Consider the following 22,992-nt stretch of genomic DNA (forward strand, 5'->3'; position numbering starts at 1 on the left):
GGTGTAGTCGAAGTCGTCGATGAAGAAGACAAACCGGCGAAGATGAACATGAACAGCAGCGAGCAGTCGCGCCGAAACGCTCCCCAAAAACCTTATCGCCCGTCTCCCGGTGCAGGATCTCAACGGACGGAGTTTCGGAGGCCTGCTCTCCCGGACGGCTGTGCACGCAGTCGCCGGGATGGGGAAGACTAGAGAGTAGCACAGCAAAAGGAACTTCACGAGAGAGATCTAAGAGTCCTGTTCTCCAGATCTGATCGGTCTCCTTTTATAGCCTGGGAGGAAGCCGACCCGCCCGTGTTGACACGCGTAGGAAGCCAGGGACACGCGGCGAACATGCACATGCATGTCGACACGTACCCAACACAGTTGGTGCACCAAGCAAAAAATTTAGGCTTCCTTGAGTGTGTCTCGAACTCGAACTCGAGTCACGAAACGCGACGTGCATGACGTGTCGTGTTGTGCCGAGGCGGGGCGGGCGGAGGAGGAGGAGTGCGCGAGGGCTCCTTCTATTCTCACTCACTTGGAAGGAGTAGAACAGCAGCCCTTATATACCACTCCAACTCTCTCCCAACTAGCAATATGGGACTAAACTTTGTCCCCCAAGGCTGTCCCAAGCTGCCAACGTAATGGGCCTTGAGATTTCAGGAATTGTAGACCACATTCAACAGATATCTCCAGAAGTTTGAACAAGAAATGTCAAAATGAACTAGACGCGGAAATTCTCGCTTGACACAAATATTTGACCCGATGGTATTACTTTCCCGTCTTGTGTCATTGCCAATCACAACTAAATGTCGATTAAGATGGAGATGCGGTGGAGCAGGAGGAAGACTGCATGAAGGGATGAGAGAGTAGAGAGAGACTATGATAGAAGGAGTGAGATGGTGTGTCATTTTGTCCCGGTACTCAGAGAAGAGTGGCGTGTTTTCAGTATGTGAGTGCATACAAATTTAACACGAAGAAAACACTTTTTTCTTTCGAAATGGGGAGTTTAACCCCGGCTTCTGCATCATGATGATGCACACGGCCTTTTATTAAACAAATGTTTTAATCAGTCTTACATACTAAAAGTCTCAATCATCGCCTACAGTTGATACAAAAATCAACCAGCGGAATAAAAACTAGTAAAGCTACACATCATTGTAGCCTCCTAGTATGACGCCAGCCAGCCTGGCACAAGATATCCTGAGCGACCGCCAGGAGCCGTGTGCATCCAGAAACCATGGCATCCCGAAGCCCCTCCGGCGAAAGAAGAGCCCATAACTGAACCCAGTGAGCCATCATGTGAATAACCTGCAAATAGTGGAAAGAATGTTTTTTTGTTAAAGATAAGATCATTTCGAGCCCTCCAAATAGACCAACATAAAGCAGAAACCCCCATACGGATGTACGCTTTAGATTGTCTATCTACTCCGTTTAACCAGTTTTCAAACATATTTGTAACATTGGTTGGAGGTGGAAGATCAAAAGTAAAATTAACCGTTCGCCAAAGAAGTTTAGCCAATGGACATTCAATGAAAAGATGTTCGACGGTTTCCTGTGCACCACAGAAAACGCACTTCATACATCTGTTCCAATTCCGTTTAGCTAAATTATTTTTAGTTAGCAATACCTTGTTACTAAGGAACCACATAAAAATTCGAATTTTTAAAGGTATTTTAACTTTCACAAATATTTTCTCAGATATGGGGTATGATCATTCATCAGATCTTCATACATAGATTTCACCGTAAATTTACCATTGGATGTCAATTCCCAAACAAACCGATCCTGTTCATCATTTAAGTTTACCGTCATTAGTTTTCGGCATAACTGTAACCACAAAGTCCATCTGTTTCCCAACAAGGCCCGTCTGAAACTAATATTCAGTGGGGTATGGGCTAACACATGTGCTACCGTTACATTTTTGTGACGCGCAATATTATATAATGACGGATATTGATCTGCCAAAGTAATTTTCCCTAACCGTGCATCTTCCCAGAAACGAGTATTCATTCCATTACCAATGTTAAAAAATCCTTTTTTAAAAAACTCCTCCTTCACACGCATTACTTGCACAAAATGCAGAGTCAGACGGAAACTGGCATACATGAAACATGAGCCGTGTGCGTATACACTATGCATGAGACACACACACTTTGATTTAGGGGCGGCCAGAAGTAGGCACTACATCCATACCCAAGGTTGACCATTTATATATGCTTGATGAATTTTTCTTCTAAATTTTAATGAACTTCATCAGCTATTTTTTTATTTTAGTACCGCGCTAAAATCTAGGCTTCCATAGGTGTAGCTTTACCCTCGGTACAAATGGATTTAATCTATATTTGTTTTAATGGAAAATATGGTTGAAGTCATAGAGAACAAACCTTTACATTGTTGAATTGGGGATAAGCAACAAATGGAGACAAAAGAGACAAGAGTAGAATGTGGAGGAAGAATAAAGATGGGTAGGGTGCAACTGACCTCGATATCAAGACGAGATGATGGCCGATAAGAGGTCAAAATGTTTTGGGCAGCTAATGAGTCCCCCTAAGCTTACACAAATGTTTGATCTAATGTTGTTATGGTCTCGACTCTCGACTTGTGTCATAGCCAACAACGACTAAATGTCGATGAACATGGTAGGTGGTGTAGTGCAGCGGAAGGAGGAGTGCATGAATGGATGAGAGAGGAGATCGGGGCTATTATAATCGAGATGCACAATAAACGAAGAACGAAAAGTAAAACCACAACAGGGGACACGAGATTTTAACGTGGAAAACCCTTGCAACACACAAGGGAAAAACCACGGGCGCCAGCCAGCAAAACTTCACTATTTCGGTGGTGTTTACAAACGCCGTGGGTGTACAATGATGCGAAAAAACCCTAGCGGCGGCTTACAGGGAATATATATAGACGGTGGCAACGATCCGTATATATATAGACGCTTCGGCCCAAGCCTCCGGCGACGGGCCTCGCTCCGCTCGTCAGAAGTTAGCCTCCCTTTAGTATATGAATTTGGATCACAATATAACAAACTCCACCTTGAGACAAATTCCTTGTAGCATGAACTTCAACAAACACTTGAATCAACAAAGAAAACACTTGCTGGCGCCAATAGCCACTTGGGCTAAACAGTTATACCAACCAAGCTTGAGCAAAGCTCAAACTTGGACACAGGGACAAGCTTAGTCATCATATCAGCAGGATTATCATGAGTACTAATCTTGCATACCTTCACTTTACCTTTTGCAACCACATCTCTGATTGCGTGGTACTTAATATCAATGTGCTTTGTCCTCTCATGGAACATCTGATCTTTAGTAAGATAAATAGCACTTTGAATCCTTTGAACAACTTAATGCAAGAATTATCTCCACAAAGCTCAGCATATAGACCTTTCAACCAAACAGCCTCTTTACCTGCCTCAGCAATAGCCATGTACTCAGCCTCAGTAGTAGATTGTGCAACAGCATCCTGCAACGTAGCCTTCCAGCTAACAGCACATCCACCAACAGTAAACACATAACCTGTGAGGGACCTTCTCTTATCCAAATCGCCAGCATAATTTGAATCCACATATCCGGCGAGCCCCTCTCCAATCCTGCCAATCCTCAAGCAAGCTTTTGATGTGCCGCGAAGGTACTGAAAATCCACCTGAACAGCTTTCGAATGTTCTTTAACAGGATTAGCCATGTTTAGACTGACCAAACTCATAGCATTTGACATATCAGTACGTGAAGAAACCATGTCATACATCATTGAACCAACAGCACTAGCATAGGGAACTCGAGACATGTACTCAATATCATCTTCAGAGCTAGGACATTGCAAAGCTGACAACTTGAAATGAGAAGCAATAGGAGTAGCAACTGACTTTGCATCATGCATATTAAAACGATGAAGAACTTTCTCAATGTACTTTTCCTGACTAAGAAACAACAAACTAGACTTTCTGTCCCTTTTAATTTCCATGCCTAGTATTTTCTTAGCAGGACCAAGATCCTTCATCTCAAACTCACTACTTAATTGATTCTTCAAAATAGTGATCTCTTTCATGCTCTTGGCAGCAATCAACATATCATCAACATATAGCAGCAAATAAATAGGTGATCCATTAATAAACTTGATATACACACACCTATCATACTGAGATCTCTCAAAACCATGTGTAAGCATAAATGAATCAAACCTTTTATACCACTATCGTGGCGACTGTTTCAGACCATAAAGGGACCTCTTTAATTTGCAAACAAGATCCTCCTTACCAGGCACAACATAACCTTCAGGTTGGTCCATATATATCTCCTCCTCCAACTCACCATGCAAAAAAGCAGTCTTTACATCTAGCTGCTCAAGCTCAAGATCATGCATAGCAACAATACCAAAGAAAGCACGAATAGAACTATGCTTCACAACCGGGGAGAATACATCATTATAATCAACACCTGGAATTTGACTGAAACCTTTTGCTACTAACCTTGCCTTAAACCGTGGAGGCTCATTAGGAGACAAACCTTCCTTTCTTTTAAATATCCACTTGCAGCGGACAGCCTTCTTTTGTTTAGGCAAGTGCACAACATCCCATGTGCCATTCTTCTCAAGCGATTGCATCTCTTCTTGCATCGCACCTACCCACTTCTCTTTATCAACCGAAGCAATGGCTTCAGTATATGTAGCTGGTTCAATATCATGCTCCACCTGTTCAGCACAACTCAAAGCATAATCAACAATATCACATTCTTGAATTAATCGGGTAGGAGGTGTAATATTTCTCTTAGGGCGGTCAGCAGCAATAGACCGTCCTTGTCGCTGAACAAAAGGTGGTGAAGGTGGAACATCATTATCATCATTGTTGGTTTCAGGAACCACATTTTCATTCTCCTTTGCGTGCTCCACCTGCACGCCAATTCTGTGTTGCTCATCATCAGAAACATCAGGAGAATCAATAGCATCAGAAATATCAGTAGACGGACTATCATTAAACATAACCGCCTCATTAAAAACGACATTCCTGCTCAACACAATTTTCTTAGTTTCAGGATTCCATAATCTATATGCCTTAACTCCTGAACCATAACCAAGGAAGATGCACTTAACAGCCCTTGGCTCCAACTTTCCATTATCAACATGAGCGTAAGCAGTGCAACCAAAAACTCTCAAATCTGAATAATCAGCAGGCGAACCAGACCATACCTCAATTGGAGTTTTCTTATTAAGTGGAACAGAAGGTGACCTGTTGATGAGATAACATGCGGTGGAGGCTACTTCAGCCCAAAAACTTCTATGCATCTTTGCATTAGTCAACATGCAGCGAGCCCTCGAAATAATGGTCCTATTCATGCGTTCAGCCACGCCATTCTGTTGAGGGGTGTATGGAATGGTATGATGTCTTACCATCCCATCATTGCTGCAAAACTCATCAAATTCATTTGAACAAAATTCCATACCATTGTCAGTACGGAGTATCTTAACCTTCTTTTCAGTTTGGGTTTCTACCATAACTTTCCACTTCTTAAAAGCATTAAAAACATCAGATTTATGTTTCAGGAAATATGGCCACACTTTCCTTGAGTAATCATCAATAATAGTAAGCATGTAATTAGCACCACCATTAGAAGTTCTACGGGACGGACCCCAAACATCAGCATGTACATAATCTAAAATGCCTTTGGTGGTATGAACGAAAGCATTAAATTTTACTCTTTTATGCTTACCAAAGATGCAGTGCTCACAGAACTCAAGCTTACCTAAATCGCAGCCATCAATTAGCTCTCTCTTTCCCAATTCTGCCATGCCAAGCTCACTCATATGTCCAAGACGCTTATGCCAAAGGTTAGTCTTACTAGTTTCATCAGAACTAACAGCAGCAGCAATACCAGGCAAAGTGCTACCTCTAAGGACATATAATTTCGCAGAATTCATATCACCAATCATAATAATGAGAGAACCTGATGATACCTTCAAAAGTTTGTTCCCACCTTTGTACTTGTACCCGTCACAATCAAGGGTACTCAAAGAGATCAAATTCCTCGCCATGGAGGGTATGTGTTTCACTCCTGTCAACGTGCGTGTCATCCCATCATGGGTCTTGATCTGAACAGAACCAATGCCAACAATGCTGCACTGGTTGTCATTCCCCACACGCACAAAATCTCCACACTGCACAGACTCATAAGAACTGAACCAATCTTTGTTACAGCAAATATGAAACGAACATGCAGTATCAAGAATCCATTCATCATCACGTGAAACACATGCAGCCAAGACAGCTAAGCAATCTCCATCAGAACTATCACTTCCAGCAACAACAGCAGCCTCACCCTTACCGGTGACAACGGCAGCCTTACCATTACCATCATTATTTTTCGGTTGGTAAGTTCCGTTCCTTTTCTCCTTGTTCTGCAGCTTCCAACAATCATCAATATTGTGGTTAGATTTCTTACAATACCTGCAGAACTTGTCACGTCCTTTGGACTTTGAGCGACCTCTGTCGCCCTTGCTCTTATCTCTGTTGTTGTGGTAGTAGTTATCTCGCTGCTCAGGCCTGCCACGGACCTCTAATGCCTCCGCCTTGGAGGACGAACTTTCAGCCTGCACCATAGATTTCATTTTCTCCTTTTGTTGGAGAGCATCATAAACTTCCGCGAGAGTTAGTTTGTCGCGGCTCAATAATATGGTGTCACGAAAATTACTGAAAGAATTAGGCAGCGAGCATAAAAGAAGAAGACCTAAATCCTCATCCTCATACTTAACTTCTATAGACTGCAAATCAGAAACAATCTCTTTCCAGGAAGATAGGTGATTCATTACCGAACCTCCCTCTTGCAACTTATGCGAGAACAGCTTCATCTTCACGTGCAATCTGCCCGTGAGATCCTTGGACAAACAGATCTCCTCTAGTTTGACCCATAACTCGGCGGTGGTTTTCTCCTGCAGCACTTCCTGCAGAATATTATTGGACAGATGGAGTTGAATCAACGATAAAGCCTTACGGTCTTTCCGCTTCTCCGCATCGGTCCAGGTATCCTTCGCTTTCTCGCCGAAAGCATCGATCGCTTCATCCATGTAACGGCCCCGGGTAGTACCCCTAATAGAATTGCTTGTTCTTTTTCTTTTGTGCATCATCATGGCATCTTGCATCACATCATCCATGATTTTATTAAATAAAACTATTTTTATAAAACCCTCCCTTACCTTTCACTCTAAATAAAACCCTAATCTATATCTCTCTCATATTTCTTATTTTATAATTAAGCTTTTCCAACAAAGGAATTTTGGATATAAAATGTGTTTTGTTTTGGGTTACACATAAACTATATATTTTGAAATCTAGCGTTGATTCTCACTCTCAACCCTGGTTCAAACTCAAACTCAAAATGGTTTTGATTTCAAAACAGGTTTTAAACAAAAACAGTAAAAGAAGGGAGAAAAACCTATCTAAGCTAACCTACCCGGAGCAGCCCAGCAGCCCATCCCTGGCCTTTCTCCCTTTTCCTCCCCGTTCGGCTCACCTTCCCCTCTCTCTCTTTTGGCCCAACCCACCTCCTGGCCCGTACCTTTTCGTCAGGAGACCGAGTCTCCTTTTTCCTCGTCGTCTTCTAGCACGAAAGGAGCCTGAGTGCTCTGGTCCTCCACCACCGCGCCTTGCCCCACCTCCACCTGCTCCCTCCCCTCTTCTTATCCCTCTCCAAACCCTAGCTCCATCTCCTCTCCACCCTTGAGCCGCCGCCACCCTCTTCTCCTCCCTTTTTTCTATTCCTCTCTCTGTAACACCACCGTGAACCACCGCGCCATCGTCGCCGTCTCCCCATCGATTTCGGCCACCCCTCGCCATGCCGAGAGCACCAAGAGGACCGCCTCGTCTCGCTGATCATCCTAGTCCAACGAATCGTCATCGCGCGCCTCGAATCGACGACACGGTCGTTTTTCCCCAACCGCGGCCGCCGCGTTTCTTCTCCGATTCCGGCCGACCCCGACCTCCTCCGGCCAAACCGACCTCGCCGTCGTCCTCCTGGTAACATACCACGTCTCCTTGACCTCCTCCACGCCTCGTTCCGCCTCTCGCTGCTGTTGCCGACGTTGATGCCGCCGTTCCGCTGCAGATGGTCACCGCCGGCGAGTTCTCCGGTGGTCCCCGACAACGGCGCCACCACCCCATGGTCCGCGCCGACGAGGCGCTTCCTATGCACCAGCTTGCGCGTCCTGGAACGCCTCCAGTCGCCCGCGCGCGTCCGCACCACCGCCGGTGACCACGTTCTCTGGAACGCGCAAGGCATCGAACATCTTCCGTGCGTGCTGCACATGCTTCGCCACGTCATCCGCCACGTCGACCCCCTGGCCCCACCCGTCATCCTCTCTGGCTAGCCACCCGCCCGGTGAGATATCTCCTCCAGATCCAGATCCCTTCAGCTTTGCATCCGGGCCCCTGCCTATTTTGTTTTATCAACCCGCAGCCCCTGTTCCATGCCCTTTACAGCATAACCCCCTGCAACTCCTGTAAACTAACCCGGGGTCCTCCCCCCCCTAATTCAAAAATTGTTTTCGAGTCCTTTTCTATTTAAAATAAATCTGTTTACTATATTTTAAATACTACAAACTGTATTGCTAATAACTTTTAATTGGTAACTCCAAATTAAAAGTGTTATATATGAAAATTGATCAGAAAAACATAAGGAACATTAATATGACATCCATTCATCTGTTTGCATCTTGCATCATGACGCGCGTTGATAGTTGTGTCGGTTCACCTCACATATATGCGGAGTATTTCGGACTTCCAACTAGGGATTTCCCCGCTCCGTTTAATATTGAAGTAGCGCACCCCTGCCATGTTGTACCATGCTAATCCACCCTTAAATTTGACGATAGAAAATGCAACTCCAACCTAATTTGTGTGTCCGGGGTTCCGACTTCGATTAAATTGGATAAGTGCATCGCATCATCCTTGCCATGTCATGCATGCATATCATATCATGAGCATGCCGATTCTTATTCCGTAGTTGTAAGCTTGCATACGTTGTGTGTTCCAGCATTTGCTTCTTCCCGGATAGGATCACGAAGTGGTGCGGTGAGATACGCCAAGTTCTCCGGATGTTCCTCGGCAAGCTTTAACAGGCAAGCATTTCCCCTATACTCCTGCCCCTGCAGAAGTCGCTCACCTATTTTATTTTGCCTTCTCCCTCATGCTATCCTTGAGTTGCGTTCTTGTCACGTGTCCCTTCCACTTGTTACCTCGAGCAGCCTATATTGCCTCCACCAACCACCTACAGCTATCGTTTGGTTATCGGGTCTGCCTTGCGAGTCGTAGTGCATGCTAGTGCTTTTATATCTCGTTACTGTTACTGCTATCTTATCGGGTTATCTGTTGGGGAACATGACACATGGTTCATGTTTATATCTGTTGAGGATATCATGGTTACATGTTAATAGTTGTTAGCGGAGGCATCGGTGGGTCAGCTGATCGTTTTGTGACGGCTCACTTGTGTTTCTTTAAAGCTTAGGACCCCGAGTTCTTGTTATCTGTTCCGAGACTGAGCGCTCTAACCACACGTGGGTATGTTTCTGGGTCTCTCCTCGACCACTGCCGGAATCTACAGCTTTGTCCAGTGGCCACAACTAGTTTGCAATGTTTTACCTTTTGTTGTTCGCGTGCATGCCAGCCTGTTACTTATTTACTTTGGGAAGCCCCTGGGTGCCTTGTATCCCTTGTTTCTGGTATGCACGTATAGGTCGCGGAGCCATTTGCAAAGTGGTTTATCGCCCCAGTGTGTGTTTAAACCACCTAGTACGCTGTCGCAAACAGCTAGGTCCGCTTCGGAGATACGGCCGGACTTCGATTCGGGTTCAACTTGGTTAGGTGGCTTCCTGGACATTGTTGTCGTGAAGGAGAGTGCGAGTCGTGATATCCACCTGTCGTAAGTGGGTTGATCGTGCGTGTGGGCACATTTGGGCACCCCTGCAGGGTTAAATCTTATCGATAAGCCGCGTCCGCGGTTATGGACGACTTAGAGCTGTATGACTCGACCATAGACAACTTACACTTGTTGTTTCAATCATAATAACTTGTGTAGTAAGTTAGCACAACCTCAATAATAAATGGTTAAAACTTGTCAACCGTGTGAGTGCCCTTGTAAGTACTTCCTTGCGAGGGGGGGGGGGAACGCATCGGCTGTGTTATGTTGCAGAGTATAGAACTGTTAGTTTATGCGCTCTCTTCCCTTCTCTGTTTAGACGAATGTTGTAGAGTGACTCTATAGGTTTTTAGTGCTTGCGCGCTGCCGCTTAACCCCACCATATTACCTATGACGTTCCTCTTGCGTCCTCTAAGTCCCCTGCGTGCCTCAAGTACAAAGGACGACTGGTTGACGAATGCTTATACGTCTTGAAGTCTTGTTAAGTACGAACCCGTACTTATTGCTGCTTCTACGGGATATAACCGGGCAGGTATGAAGATATGTTCGATGAAGACGACGCTAGCAAGGTTACCCTTCCGGCTTGGCCTGGGCAGGGTTATGGACGCCATCGTTTATCTTCAGGACTCTTAGTCCAATTTGTATCTTGTCCGTACTCGGATGTATTTGCTCTTCTGTATGATTTGGATCTTTGTATTGTATATTTGTATCTTGACTCGTTGGAGTTGTTGTAATATATGTTTCTTGTGGGCTCTATTGTAATCCTGTTGTAATGTTACCGCTCGTGATTGATTCCACCCGCATCGCGTGCATGCTTCGGCGTGTACGAGGCGCTTGGTGGTGCGTCTCCTAAAATCGATATCGTGCGGATTTCGGCGGGTTCGCTGGGATCCTCATGGTACCGGTTTTGGGGCGTCACAAGTTGGTATCAGAGCTTCAGGTTGACGGTACCCCACTAGTCCAGCCTGTAGGATAACCTTGCCAACGAACGTTGTGTCTAGTGTCAAACCTATTTTCTAAAAATCGTGGGATAGTTCTGATTAGCTCTGATTTTTCTCCTTAACTAAATTCTTTCTCCTCTTACCTTTGCGAGTTTTGCATCTTCCCTTATCTGCTTCTCTGAGTTTTAGGCTTCCACGCGGGTTGGACGATCTTTGCCCCTCACCTATTAGGTCCGATCTTTGGAGGATCTCATCGGAAGTGCATGATCATCGACGGAACAATTACTTCTTCTTAGTGGTGTCGCCCGATCAACATGGAGCAACAACTCTTGTTAGTGGTGTCGCGACGATCTACACGGTGCATGGAGACCCGATAGTTTAACCAACTCCCCCTTAGGTTGACGTGGGATCTCGGGGCGCGATCCCTTGTTAGTGGTGTCGATTGTAACGGCCCCGGGTAGTACCCCTAATAGAATTGCTTGTTCTTTTTCTTTTGTGCATCATCATGGCATCTTGCATCACATCATCCATGATTTTATTAAATAAAACTATTTTTATAAAACCCTCCCTTACCTTTCACTCTAAATAAAACCCTAATCTATATCTCTCTCATATTTCTTATTTTATAATTAAGCTTTTCCAACAAAGGAATTTTGGATATAAAATGTGTTTTGTTTTGGGTTACACATAAACTATATATTTTGAAATCTAGCGTTGATTCTCACTCTCAACCCTGGTTCAAACTCAAACTCAAAATGGTTTTGATTTCAAAACAGGTTTTAAACAAAAACAGTAAAAGAAGGGAGAAAAACCTATCTAAGCTAACCTACCCGGAGCAGCCCAGCAGCCCATCCCTGGCCTTTCTCCCTTTTCCTCCCCGTTCGGCTCACCTTCCCCTCTCTCTCTTTTGGCCCAACCCACCTCCTGGCCCGTACCTTTTCGTCAGGAGACCGAGTCTCCTTTTTCCTCGTCGTCTTCTAGCACGAAAGGAGCCTGAGTGCTCTGGTCCTCCACCACCGCGCCTTGCCCCACCTCCACCTGCTCCCTCCCCTCTTCTTATCCCTCTCCAAACCCTAGCTCCATCTCCTCTCCACCCTTGAGCCGCCGCCACCCTCTTCTCCTCCCTTTTTTCTATTCCTCTCTCTGTAACACCACCGTGAACCACCGCGCCATCGTCGCCGTCTCCCCATCGATTTCGGCCACCCCTCGCCATGCCGAGAGCACCAAGAGGACCGCCTCGTCTCGCTGATCATCCTAGTCCAACGAATCGTCATCGCGCGCCTCGAATCGACGACACGGTCGTTTTTCCCCAACCGCGGCCGCCGCGTTTCTTCTCCGATTCCGGCCGACCCCGACCTCCTCCGGCCAAACCGACCTCGCCGTCGTCCTCCTGGTAACATACCACGTCTCCTTGACCTCCTCCACGCCTCGTTCCGCCTCTCGCTGCTGTTGCCGACGTTGATGCCGCCGTTCCGCTGCAGATGGTCACCGCCGGCGAGTTCTCCGGTGGTCCCCGACAACGGCGCCACCACCCCATGGTCCGCGCCGACGAGGCGCTTCCTATGCACCAGCTTGCGCGTCCTGGAACGCCTCCAGTCGCCCGCGCGCGTCCGCACCACCGCCGGTGACCACGTTCTCTGGAACGCGCAAGGCATCGAACATCTTCCGTGCGTGCTGCACATGCTTCGCCACGTCATCCGCCACGTCGACCCCCTGGCCCCACCCGTCATCCTCTCTGGCTAGCCACCCGCCCGGTGAGATATCTCCTCCAGATCCAGATCCCTTCAGCTTTGCATCCGGGCCCCTGCCTATTTTGTTTTATCAACCCGCAGCCCCTGTTCCATGCCCTTTACAGCATAACCCCCTGCAACTCCTGTAAACTAACCCGGGGTCCTCCCCCCCCTAATTCAAAAATTGTTTTCGAGTCCTTTTCTATTTAAAATAAATCTGTTTACTATATTTTAAATACTACAAACTGTATTGCTAATAACTTTTAATTGGTAACTCCAAATTAAAAGTGTTATATATGAAAATTGATCAGAAAAACATAAGGAACATTAATATGACATCCATTCATCTGTTTGCATCTTGCATCATGACGCGCGTTGATAGTTGTGTCGGTTCACCTCACATATATGCGGAGTATTTCGGACTTCCAACTAGGGATTTCCCCGCTCCGTTTAATATTGAAGTAGCGCACCCCTGCCATGTTGTACCATGCTAATCCACCCTTAAATTTGACGATAGAAAATGCAACTCCAACCTAATTTGTGTGTCCGGGGTTCCGACTTCGATTAAATTGGATAAGTGCATCGCATCATCCTTGCCATGTCATGCATGCATATCATATCATGAGCATGCCGATTCTTATTCCGTAGTTGTAAGCTTGCATACGTTGTGTGTTCCAGCATTTGCTTCTTCCCGGATAGGATCACGAAGTGGTGCGGTGAGATACGCCAAGTTCTCCGGATGTTCCTCGGCAAGCTTTAACAGGCAAGCATTTCCCCTATACTCCTGCCCCTGCAGAAGTCGCTCACCTATTTTATTTTGCCTTCTCCCTCATGCTATCCTTGAGTTGCGTTCTTGTCACGTGTCCCTTCCACTTGTTACCTCGAGCAGCCTATATTGCCTCCACCAACCACCTACAGCTATCGTTTGGTTATCGGGTCTGCCTTGCGAGTCGTAGTGCATGCTAGTGCTTTTATATCTCGTTACTGTTACTGCTATCTTATCGGGTTATCTGTTGGGGAACATGACACATGGTTCATGTTTATATCTGTTGAGGATATCATGGTTACATGTTAATAGTTGTTAGCGGAGGCATCGGTGGGTCAGCTGATCGTTTTGTGACGGCTCACTTGTGTTTCTTTAAAGCTTAGGACCCCGAGTTCTTGTTATCTGTTCCGAGACTGAGCGCTCTAACCACACGTGGGTATGTTTCTGGGTCTCTCCTCGACCACTGCCGGAATCTACAGCTTTGTCCAGTGGCCACAACTAGTTTGCAATGTTTTACCTTTTGTTGTTCGCGTGCATGCCAGCCTGTTACTTATTTACTTTGGGAAGCCCCTGGGTGCCTTGTATCCCTTGTTTCTGGTATGCACGTATAGGTCGCGGAGCCGCTGCAAAGTGGTTTATCGCCCCAGTGTGTGTTTAAACCACCTAGTACGCTGTCGCAAACAGCTAGGTCCGCTTCGGAGATACGGCCGGACTTCGATTCGGGTTCAACTTGGTTAGGTGGCTTCCTGGACATTGTTGTCGTGAAGGAGAGTGCGAGTCGTGATATCCACCTGTCGTAAGTGGGTTGATCGTGCGTGTGGGCACATTTGGGCACCCCTGCAGGGTTAAATCTTATCGATAAGCCGCGTCCGCGGTTATGGACGACTTAGAGCTGTATGACTCGACCATAGACAACTTACACTTGTTGTTTCAATCATAATAACTTGTGTAGTAAGTTAGCACAACCTCAATAATAAATGGTTAAAACTTGTCAACCGTGTGAGTGCCCTTGTAAGTACTTCCTTGCGAGGGGGGGGGGGAACGCATCGGCTGTGTTATGTTGCAGAGTATAGAACTGTTAGTTTATGCGCTCTCTTCCCTTCTCTGTTTAGACGAATGTTGTAGAGTGACTATAGGTTTTTAGTGCTTGCGCGCTGCCGCTTAACCCCACCATATTACCTATGACGTTCCTCTTGCGTCCTCTAAGTCCCCTGCGTGCCTCAAGTACAAAGGACGACTGGTTGACGAATGCTTATACGTCTTGAAGTCTTGTTAAGTACGAACCCGTACTTATTGCTGCTTCTACGGGATATAACCGGGCAGGTATGAAGATATGTTCGATGAAGACGACGCTAGCAAGGTTACCCTTCCGGCTTGGCCTGGGCAGGGTTATGGACGCCATCGTTTATCTTCAGGACTCTTAGTCCAATTTGTATCTTGTCCGTACTCGGATGTATTTGCTCTTCTGTATGATTTGGATCTTTGTATTGTATATTTGTATCTTGACTCGTTGGAGTTGTTGTAATATATGTTTCTTGTGGGCTCTATTGTAATCCTGTTGTAATGTTACCGCTCGTGATTGATTCCACCCGCATCGCGTGCATGCTTCGGCGTGTACGAGGCGCTTGGTGGTGCGTCTCCTAAAATCGATATCGTGCGGATTTCGGCGGGTTCGCTGGGATCCTCATGGTACCGGTTTTGGGGCGTCACAATCCAGATCTGAAGATTGGGCGAGAATCGCCCTCATCTTCACTTGCCACAAAGCAAATCTCATGGTGTAGTCTAGCTGCGGTAGATCGAACTTCAGTGACGACATCTCGTAAACCCTAGATCCAAAGAACACAGGCTTTGATACCACTTGTTATAATCGAGATGCACAATAAACGAAGAACGAAAAGTAAAACCACAGCAGGGGACACGAGATTTTAACGTGGAAAACCCTTGCAACACACAAGGGAAAAACCACGGGCGCTAGCCAGCAAAACTTCACTATTTCGGTGGTGTTTACAAACGCCGTGGGTGTACAATGATGCGACAAAACCCTAGCGGCGGCTTACAGGGAATATATATAGACGGTGGCAATGATCCGTATATATATAGACGCTTCGGCCCAAGCCTCCGGCGACGGGCCTCGCTCCGCTCGTCAGAAGTTAGCCTCCCTTTAGTATATGAATTTGGATCACAATATAACAAACTCCACCTTGAGAAAAATTCCTTGTAGCATGAACTTCAACAAACACCTGAATCAAAAGAGAAAACACTTGCAGGCGCCAATAGCCACTTGGGCTAAACAGTTATACCAACCAAGCTTGAGCAAAGCTCAAACTTGGACACATGGACAAGCTTAGTCATCATATCAGCAGGATTCTCATGAGTACTAATCTTGCATACCTTCACTTTACCTTTTGCAACCACATCTCTGATTGCGTGGTACTTAATATCAATGTGCTTTGTCCTCTCATGGAACATCTGATCTTTAGTAAGATAAATAGCACTTTGACTGTCACTGAACAACTTAATGCAAGAATTATCTCCACAAAGCTCAACATATAGACCTTTCAACCAAACATCCTCTTTACCTGCCTCAGCAATAGCCATGTACTCAGCCTCAGTAGTAGATTGTGCAACAACATCCTGCAAAGTAGCCTTCCAGCTAACAGCACATCCACCAACAGTAAACACATAACCTGTGAGGGACCTTCTCTTATCAAAATCGCCAGCATAATTTGAATCCACATATCCGGCGAGCCCCTCACCAATCCTGCCAAACCTCATGCAAGCTTTTGATGTGCCGCGAAGGTACCTGAAAATCCACTGAAAAGCTTTCCAATGTTCTTTACCAGGATTAGCCATGTATCGACTGACCAAACTCATAGCATATGACAGATCAGGACGTGAACAAACCATGGCATACATCAAGGAACCAACAACACTAGAATAGGGAACTCGAGACATGTACTCAATATCATCTTCAGAGCTAGGACATTGCAAAGCTGACAACTTGAAATGAGAAGCAATAGGAGTAGCAACTGACTTTGCATCATGCATATTAAAACAATGAAGAACTTTCTCAATGTACTTTTCCTGACTAAGAAACAACAAACTAGACTTTCTGTCCCTTTTAATTTCCATGCCTAGTATTTTCTTAGCAGGACCAAGATCCTTCATCTCAAACTCACTACTTAATTGATTCTTCAAAATAGTGATCTCTTTCATGCTCTTGGCAGCAATCAACATATCATCAACATATAGCAGCAAATAAATAGGTGATCCATTAATAAACTTGATATACACACAACTATCATACTGAGATCTCTCAAAACCATGTGTAAGCATAAATGAATCAAACCTTTTATACCACTATCGTGGCGACTGTTTCAGACCATAAAGGGACCTCTTTAATTTGCAAACAAGATCCTCCTTACCAGGCACAACATAACCTTCAGGTTGGTCCATATATGTCTCCTCCTCCAACTCACCATGCAGAAAAGCAGTCTTTACATCTAGCTGCTCAAGCTCAAGATCATGCATAGCAACAATACCAAAGAAAGCACGAATAGAACTATGCTTCACAACCGGGGAGAATACATCATTATAATCAACACCTGGAATTTGACTGAAACCTTTTGCTACTAACCTTGCCTTAAACCGTGGAGGCTCATTAGGAGACAAACCTTCCTTTCTTTTAAATATCCACTTGCAGCGAACAGCCTTCTTTTGTTTAGGCAAGTGCACAACATCCCATGTGCCATTCTTCTCAAGCGATTGCATCTCTTCTTGCATCGTACCTAACCACTTCTCTTTATCAACCGAAGCAATCACACCTACGCTTCGGCCCAAGCCTCCGGCGACGGGCCTCGCTCCGCTCGTCAGAAGTTAGCCTCCCTTTAGTATATGAATTTGGATCACAATATAACAGGGGCTACCATGGAAGGAGTGAGAGGGCGTGGCATTGTTTGACCCCTACACGCTTAAGACACTCTTTCAACCATATGAGAGCTCATTTTATTAAAAGGATTTTCAAAGGTTGTGCATACAGTTTAATTTATATAAGTTCATGTCTTATAGAAAATAATCCTACAAAAATACTATAAGTAAATTTTATTTTTTCGATAAAAGGTTATTACTCAAATTTAAGCAATACACCCGGTCTCTGCATAACTAGGATGCACACGGCCGTTTTTGATTCTCAAAACACACCGACAAAGAAAATTACATGAGTACGTAATCTGGAAAGAACAAATCACTAGACTGTAGGAGGCAAAATCCTTCAACTATGCAGCCACCCATGTTGGGTAATAAAATCATTCACCATTTCCTCCAAACGTGAAGACATCTCCATAAAGAGGTCGCAGTCCTCCAAGCGCTGAAGCGACAACCATAAATGGAACAACACCGTACATCGGTAGATGACCTGCATAAGAGAAGAATTTTTATTGTCAAAAACCTTGTCATTTCTACATAGCCAAAGCGACCATATAACAACAATTACTCCTATTCTGATAAGAACTCTAAACCTAGCATCCACTCCATTTAGGCAATTGCCAAAAATATTTGCAATGCTTTTCGGGGGTATAAGGTAGAGCATATCTGAATGATTGACCATATAGATCTCGCGAACTAGCATTGGAAGAACAAGTGTTTTATTGTCTCCTCTTCATGACAGAAAACACACTTCGTACAACCATGCCAATTCCGCTTTGCAAGGTTATCTTTAGTAAGAATAACACCCCGACGAAGGTACCAAACAAAAAACCATAGTTTTCAGTTGTATCTTCATCTTCTAGATGGATTTATAATTTACTACCGGTTGAATAGGTTCAATTAAGGCCATGTACATTGACCCAACAGAGAATACCCAGTTTTTTGTGAGATTCCATCGGAACTCATCTGATCCTTGTAGTAGCTGGACTGAGGCTAATCTTTGTATTAGCTCATTCCAAGAAGCCGAACGGGGACCAACAAGATCACACCTGAACGTCATACATGGAGGATATGTTTCCATCACCTTCTGTAAAGTATTATGTTTATGTCGCACAATATTGTACAAGGCCGAATATTATTTACGAATGGTGGTTATTCCCAACCATTTATCCTCCCAGAACCTTATCTCAAACCCATCTCTAATGGAGAAGGAGCCACATGTGGGAAGAAGTATTTCTTAGTTGCCATAATGGCAGCCCAAAAATGCCTCCTGGTTTCCATATAACCTGATAAATTGCTTTTGAGCCAATATACTTCCTTCGCAGTTGATTCAGCCATACACCATCCTCAGTTAATAACCGAGCTAGCCATTTACCTAGCAAACCTCTATTCTTAACCTCAATATCATGAACACCAAGTCCACCTTGATCTTTTGGACGGCAAACGACATTCCATTTTGTCAACCAGTATTTTTTTTTCTTTTCACTATCTCCTTGCCAAAAGAATCTTGATTGGAAGTAATCCAATCTATGTAAGACTCCTTTAGGAAACTGGAAAAAGGAAAATATACAGTACCATGTTCGAGAGTACTGAGTTAATGAGTACCAATCTTCCACCAAGAGATAGTAATTTTCCTTTTCAACTACTAACTCGTTTCAGTAGTCTTTCCTCAACGAGTTTCCATTCAGCGAGCGCGAGCCTCCGGTGATGAACCGGAATACCCAAATAGCTAAGTGAAAAACTGCCCAGCCCACATCCGAAGAGTTCGGCATAAAGGTTGGCCTGGGCTTCGCCAAAGTAAAATAATTCGCTCTTATGGAAATTTATTTTGAGACATGTTAGTTGCTCGAACGATGACAAAATTAATTTCAGGTTTATAGCTTTTTGTAGGTCATGACCCATAAAAAGGATTGTGTCATTGGCATACTGAAGGATTGATAAACCCCCATCAACTAAGTGAGGTACCACTCCTTCCATTTGACCATCAATTTTAGACGCTCAATTAAATTTTCCAACATGTTCGCAACAATGTTAAATAACATTGGAGATAACGCATCACCTTGTCTTAAACCTTTTTTGTTTTGTTTGGAAGTATCTAGCAATGTCATCGTTTACTTTTATAGCGACACTTCCTCCAAAAACAAAGTTATTAACTAAAGCCCGCCACTCCTCAGAAAAACCTTTCATATGGAGAGTTTCTTGAAGAAATGACCATTTGAATTTATTATAGGCTTTTTCAAAGTCGATTTTAAGGATAACTCCATTCAAGTTTTTGTGGTGCAACTCATGAATTGTTTCATGCAACGTAACGACTCCATCTAGGATATATCGTCCTTGCATGAAAGCAGTCTGAGTAGGGCACACAATATGATCTGCCACCGAGTTTAGTCTAATAGTAGCCAGTTTGGTGAAAAATTTATAGCATATATTTAAAAGATATATTGGTCGAAATTGGTGAATCCGCTCCGCATCATTAACTTTAGTGAGTAGTATTATCTCCCCGAAGTCGATCCGGAATAGTTCAAGCTATCCAACATGAATCTCAATGGATAAACCCAACAAATCATTCTTAATAAGGTTCCAAAAGATCTGGTAGAATTCCGCAAGAAAACCATCAGGTCTTGGCGCCTTATTAATCTCCATTCCAAAGACAGATTTTCTCACCTCCTCTTCTGAGTAGGGATTCGTAAGAATCGCGTTCTCTTTCGGAGAAACCTGAGGTATATCATAGATCCTTGATTCATCTAAGGATATATCTAATACCTCCGGTGCGCCGAATAAACGTTTATAGTATGACGTAATATAAGACTTAAGCTGCTCATGACCCTCATCTTGTGTAAGAGAACGAATGCATTTTTTCGTGTGCCGGCCATTGGCTACACTATGAAAGTATCTTGTATTCAAATCTCCTTGAAGAATGAATTGGGCTTTAGATATTTGGTACCATTTGAGTTCCTCTTCTCGCAGTAGTCCAACTAACTTCACATTGTATTGAATTTTAAGTTTAATTTCTTGCGTAGTCAGTGGTCGTATTTCAGCGATTGCCTCTAAATCATCGATAGATGATGACAGAAAGAGTTTCTCCTGCTTAAGCTGCCCAGCCAAATGTCTCGCACACCCTCCAAGGTATCTTCGTAAAGATCGGAGTTTGTAATTCCACCTTTGGATGGGGGTAGACCCAGCGATAGGATGCTCCCACACATTCTAAACCATATCCGAGAAACCATCTCTAAGCATCCGTCCAAGTTCAAATTTAAATGGACGACGCTGGGGCGATGGTGTTCCAGTGGTAATTAAGATAGGAGCATGATCCGACAAAGACCCTATCCGAGGTAGAACCTGTACAGATACGAGAGAGAATTTATGTTCCCATTCCGAATCCATGAGTACGCGATCTAATTTCTCGTACGTAGGCTTTGGAAGATTGTTAGCCCATGTAATTGTCTTCCAACCATTGCAACTTCTCTTAAGTCTAAACTGTCTATAACAACGTTAAACAAAATAGGCCAATGGTTGTCGAATCTTCCTTTGCTCTTCTCATGAGGGTATCGAAGCAAATTAAAATCACCACCTATAATAATCTTCCTTTTGCTAGATTAACCAACTCACGAAGGAAAGCAGGCTTAGAAATATCATGTGCAGCTCCATATACAGAAACCAAACTCCAAATTAAATTGTCTGACTTATTCCGGATGTGTAGTTTTATATGAAACTCACCTCCCGACTTATCAAGAATTTTCATGGTTGAATATCGGAATCCTATTAATAGGCCGCCAGAACGTTCCCGCGGTGGATGGGATACCCAATCGAAATCTTCCCCGCCTAAAAGGCGATTTATAAAATTCGTTGAGTAATTCCGTTTGCCTGTCTCGGAGATGGCAACAAAATCTAAAACATAGTCTCTTATGGATTCAGTGATGTGTAAGTGTTTAGCCAAGTCTTGAAGACCTCTGCTATTCTTAAACATACCATTCATTTGGAAACTGTAGTAGATTTTGTCACCCTGGCCTTTTTATTAGGCCAAGCATTCTTTTTAATATGGGAGACTCCGGATTTGCGATCTGTTGCTTTTAGTTCGAAATACAAACCTAGCATCGCGTCATTCGTACTACATCCAAAACTCTCTAACAAGATGTGTGAGAAGCTAACCATCCGAAATGGCGTACGCTTCATCATCATCATCATCATCATTAGTTAGAGTGGTAGTAGACTGACTTCCAACCATAGGAGTGAATTTATTCTATCAAACTCCATATGTTTGAGAGCCTTAGTCGAAACAGAAATAGCATCTAAAGAACTACATAAGGAGATGCCAACATTATGAAGTTTAGGAGAAACCTGAGGTGTAGTATAAGATTAAAAAAAAGACTTAGAGCATCCATCCATACCCTTAGTGTCGAGGTTTGCCGCCTCCTTACGGCACATTGCCTTGGCCATGGAGTCTTCATCCGTGGCCGCAACACCGTAGGCGATAACTCTGTGGCGCGTACTGCGAAGCGTCAGAGTATGCAATCCGGAGCACATGGTATAGGTGCCCTTAGAGGAGGGTAAGGCGATGCAAGCCCCCCTGTAAAGAGGCTCCCACCCCAACACCCATCTCCGAGGGAGGGCATGTCAATGTAGACCCTCCCTCCAGACCTACAGTCGGTGCTGCAGTGCCCCACGGAGGCAACGAGGATCCTCGCGTGCCTATCGAAGTAGTGACCATGGACGTCACTGCGCTCGGATGCACGAACGGTGCACCAGCAGCAGAAGGCCGGCTGCTAAGCCCGCACGCCAGCAGCGGAGGCTGGCGTGGCCGAGCTGCAGGTCGGCTGCCCAGCACGAGGTACATCGACGGTGGCTGATTTGGTCGGGCTGCTGGGCTGCGTCATTGGCAGCTGAGCCTGCGCGCCAGCCACGTAGGCCATCATGACCGAGCCGCAGGGTAGCTTCTCAACGCGAGGTGCAGCGGCGGTGGATGGCTTGGCCGGATTGTTGGGCTGCTATCCAACGCGAGTCGCAGCACCAGGCTGGGCAGTCGGAGCACAAGCCTGCCGCCCCACCAAAGAAGCCACATGTGTCGGAGAAGATGGACGGGGATGCTGCCCCGCTGAAGCCCCAAGCGACGTCGCAGTGTCGGTACGCCCAGCGCTAGGCGGATCTAGGGGAGCAAGGGCGTCTGACCCACCACCGTCTGGTGTCTACATGGCATCAACGTTGCTAGCATCCGCATCGGCAACCATAGAAGACGCCAACGAAGCCGATCCCATGGCCGCTCTCCTAGCGGCAGCCGACGTCATGCGGCGGAGGGTACTCACCGGCCCGCAAGTAGGTCTATCCGACCTCTGAGACTCCATAGCATCCTGTACCACCAGGGTAGCACCCGTAGGAGACGACTGCGAGCCAACAGTCGGCATAGCCTACTTCAAGCGCTCAGCCGAGATCCTCGGAAATTTCTCCTGTTGGAGATATGCCCAAGAGGCAATAACAAAAATGTTTATTGTTATATCTTAGTGTTCATGATAAATGTTTACATCCCATGCTATAATTGTATTAACCGGAAACATTAATACTTGTGTGTTTTGTAAACATAAAAGAGTCCCTAGCAAGCCTCTTGTTAAACTAGCTTATTGATTAATAGATGATCATGGTTTCTTGATCATGAATATTGGATGTTATTAATAACAAGATTATATAATTATGAATGATGTGATGGACGTACACCCATATTAAGCGTAGACTATGATCAAGTC

At 44.9% G+C, this 22,992-nt stretch overlaps 2 long non-coding RNA genes across 2 annotated transcripts; both read left to right on the forward strand.

Moving 5' to 3' along the window:
• The first annotated feature begins 7,643 nt into the window (after positions 1–7,643).
• On the forward strand, positions 7,644–10,672 carry LOC139830710 (uncharacterized). Its single transcript, XR_011743992.1, has 4 exons — positions 7,644–7,999; positions 8,088–8,360; positions 9,015–9,099; positions 10,429–10,672. It is a non-coding gene; the product is annotated as an uncharacterized lncRNA (long non-coding RNA).
• A 1,202-nt stretch (positions 10,673–11,874) lies between these two features.
• On the forward strand, positions 11,875–14,900 carry LOC139830711 (uncharacterized). Its single transcript, XR_011743993.1, has 4 exons — positions 11,875–12,230; positions 12,319–12,591; positions 13,246–13,330; positions 14,657–14,900. It is a non-coding gene; the product is annotated as an uncharacterized lncRNA (long non-coding RNA).
• Positions 14,901–22,992: the final 8,092 nt, after the last annotated feature.

This window comes from Lolium perenne, chromosome 4 (assembly GCF_019359855.2).
Source record: "Lolium perenne isolate Kyuss_39 chromosome 4, Kyuss_2.0, whole genome shotgun sequence".
Classification (NCBI taxonomy): Eukaryota; Viridiplantae; Streptophyta; class Magnoliopsida; order Poales; family Poaceae; genus Lolium; species Lolium perenne.